Source organism: Sparus aurata, chromosome 20, assembly GCF_900880675.1.
Source record: "Sparus aurata chromosome 20, fSpaAur1.1, whole genome shotgun sequence".
In the NCBI taxonomy this organism is placed as follows: domain Eukaryota; kingdom Metazoa; phylum Chordata; class Actinopteri; order Spariformes; family Sparidae; genus Sparus; species Sparus aurata.
In genome coordinates, this window is record NC_044206.1 from 15,241,620 (window position 1) to 15,245,515 (window position 3,896).

Below are 3,896 nucleotides of genomic sequence, written 5' to 3' on the forward strand. Positions count from 1 at the left end.
TATATATTGCACCATTAAGCAATTCATCTTGAGCCAGTATCAAAGTTTTCGATTTGTCCAATACTTTGGTTAATCTAATGTAGTTCATTAAATTAAGTTTATTAAAGGGATATTCCAGTGTAAGTTTAATCCATGGTCTAACACACTGTGAAACTGTGTTAGACTCCCTCTCGAGAGATCAAGTTAGCAGACCGCTAATTTACGGAGTTTTATCAACCTCCGAAACGACCGCACGACAACAATACACTGCAGTAAATGGATCCAAATATAAACCGCCACCAAAACGCCACAAATAATGCTCAGAACAGCACCAAACTTCAGCAACAGGTCTCAGCACATAGTCCGGGGCATTAAAACTCCACTAGTTTAGCTGGATTTCTTCTGAAAAGCTGACAAAATTTACCACTCTTCTGCAGCAGCTTCCTGTTGACGGGAAGTCCCGACGACTCGATTACCGAGTGCAGTAGAGTTCCGCGGCTCATGGATGAAATCGATGATTATGACTCCATGGAAAAGCAATCAAAGTTCATATGTGTCTTACCTGCCAGTTTATAACAGTTATTATCGAGAGCGGACAGGGAAAAGAACGGAATTGAGCATTTCTAACTGCACTCGGTAATCGTCGCGTCGGGACTTCTCCGACCCGGAAGCTGATGGAGGAGAGTTGAAATCTGTTTTTAGCTTCACAATAGAAATCCAGCTAAACTAGCGGAGGTTAGATGCCCCAGACTATGTGCTGAGACCCTATTTGTTCTGTTGCTGAGGTTTGGTGCTATTCTGAGCATTATTTGTGGCTTTTTGGTGACGGTTTATATTTTGATCCATTTACTGCAGTGTATTGTTGTCGTGCGGTCGTTTCTGAGGTTGATAAATTAGCGGTCTGCTAACTTGATCTCTCGAGATGGAGTCTAACAGTTTCACGGTGATTTAGACCATGGATTAAATTTACACCGGAATATCCCTTTAAATAATTTGGTTTCAGCTACCATGTGCAAAACACATAAGCAAGAACGAGAGAAGAGGCTGTGTTGCAGATTAAGCTGCTAGCTAATTTTCATTAGCTACTATCATTGGTGAGATGTTATTTCTTACCAGAGAGGCTGTCTTTATTCGGTGTAAATTAGCTTATAGCCAATTTTTCGACAGCTAAGAAGCTATGCACTGTCCCTGTCACATAAACAAACCAATGAATAAACACTTGATAATTTTAGCCAATAGCTAACTTCCAACAAGTGTGTCCTTTTGTTAGTGAAAAAATATTTAATATGTTTTGTTAACATACTGATACGAACTCGGTTAATATTATAGCTACCTGTTTCACATCAGAATTGTAGCATGCTAATGTTGACAGCCAGCTCAGTAGCAACACACAGTACAGCCCCCAAAAACTGTTAGCATGGCTTTAGACTCCCTTAATCTTGTTTTAGTATGTTTGAATTAAATTTTCTCTTTATCTTTAGATTTCCCAGACTACTAGTCTTTCCTGTGTGGTAGAAACTCAGTGAAGTGTAATAAAAAAGAGTCGAGCACTCTGCTCTTTGAAAAAAAACCCCCACAAGGATTAGTTTGAGGTGTCCCTCTGGCCAAGGGTAGATTGAGGCGCTGCCTTCACTTCAATTTCCAGAGCAGGAAGCTGCATGAGGTTGCCTGGAGATTACAGAGCCTGGCTTAAATAAAGACAATTACTCGACCACTTACTGCTCCACTGTCCGTCTCGTTGTGACTTTTTTCCTCTGCTTTCTCGGGGGGCAGTCATTTACTTCAACTCGCACAATGCAGGCTAACAGGTGGTTAAGTTTAGTGAAAGGTGCTTTGAGAAAATAACAGCCTGCTGTTTTTGAGTGGCGGCGGGACATGATTTGTCCTCTGGCTATACTTGCACACCTGGACGTGCCAACAGTTGATCAATTGTGTTGTTTTCTTGCCATCGCAAATCACCTGGGAGGAATGTATGAATCCCAAATAACATTTTAATTTTTTTTATTTAAAGGTGCACTTTGAAGTTTCGGGGAAAGACATTTTGACTTTGTTACACCTAAATGACTTAAACTGACCTTAAAGGACAGCACAATTTCCTACTGTTTTGCTTTGTTGATATGTGGCAGACCCTGCCACCTTTCCACCTTCAAACAGTGATCCGGCGACCTTATTGTCCTTAAAGAACAGCTTGTTTATTCAGTTATGTAAAAACAAAAATCTGACTTATAACTACCTCATTAATATTGTAAATATGACTTTACATCTCCAAAACTAGTGCCCCTTTAAAGTTCCCCTTGTCCACCATGATTTTATAAGTTCTGCTCTCTACATCACATAAAAAAATTGAGGTTTTGTACATATGTAAATACACTGCAGTTCTTCTGCATAATCAACCAAGTTTGGCTTTGAAACGAGTTGGAGGCCTCAGCGGCTGCATTGCCATTGCATTGTTCTCTGTAGAGTGTAGTTCATCGTCTTCCAAATGACACAATGTACACTTAAGAGTTAAAATGACAATAGACAAGTCGCTCTCTGGTGTTTCTGCATGCCTCATACAGGCAGAAGACAGGATGCCGAACAACACGGCCAGACAACACACTGTATCGGGGAGGGATCAGAAGCAATCCATTGATCCTCTTTCCCCAGAGGCTCATCCAGCTTTGTGGCCTCTAAGATCCCTGCACGATATATGACTAAGAACGAGCGCTTTCGCGGCTACGCCCAAGGTCTCATTTCAAGAACTCGTTTTCTTGTCTCCGTCTAACCTTCATGCGCATTAGTTAAGTGTGGATAAGAGGTAGAGTAACACCTTTTGTGCGTGAGGTTAAAAAAAAAAAAACAAGGGATTCTTTCTATTCTTAGACCCCCACAAATGCCTTTATTTGATAACACATAATACATCTCATGACACACATACAGCAGAGGTCATTTCGCACGTCATATGATAGATCTCTACTGTCTGAACGACAGCTGGCTGGGTGGGGAGAAAGTACACTGCTTTTATTTGGTATCTCACAATGGGAGGCAGAAGCAAGGGGGCTATTTTTGATCACTGGAGGCGCAACGGTCCACGTAAAATTAAACTGTAATAACGAGGTTAATGGTAAAATCATTCAAACTTATCGGTGATTCATTCAGCAAATTTTTTTTCTTTTCTTTTTTTACGACTCCGGTAATCACAACAGCTCCCTCGCTTCACCTTAAGCAGCAGAAAAGGAGTTTCCAGGTAGTCCCAAAGCCTTTCTGATAGGATTAAGTGCCTTTGATTGATGCCCCGTTGATTAGAGGAGATACCGTTGTGTAACAGGAAGTTGAGAGCTTGCCTCTGACCCCCCCGGGAGGGACATTTGCTAAAAGTGTTTCAGAAAGTTCACTGGGGAGGAGGAGGAGGAGGAGGAGGTGCGCTGTCAACTCAGATGCCTAACTCGATCAATTCATCTTCACGCTGAGTTGACACCAAACAGTCAGTTATTGCGTGACTCATCACACTGTTGCATCAGCGAAAAAGAAAGAAGCCTGTATCATCATTCAATCATTCCCACATTTAAAATTTTGTATTTATTTTTTTTAAATACATAAGCCGTCTCGCACGTTGTCCCGAACTTTGGCTGGCAATCAAATCAAAATCCGTCAAATCTTCTTACAGGAGAGGTAGATCTACTTTGCCCTGTTCGACTTACTCCCAACTTGTATCTTTTTTCGGAAAGGAGCAAAAAAATTCATTTCACCGGACATCCTTAAAATCAGCTTCACACTTCAGATTTTTTCTTAAGTTCACACCATTTACATTTGACAATTTCTATGTAATAAACTATATACATGCGAGATCGTTCTCATTTGAATCGATAAGGACTTTTTTTTGCGCTAACACTTGCGTAAATATTATGTCAGTTAACCTTCTTTACGTTTTTTTTTTT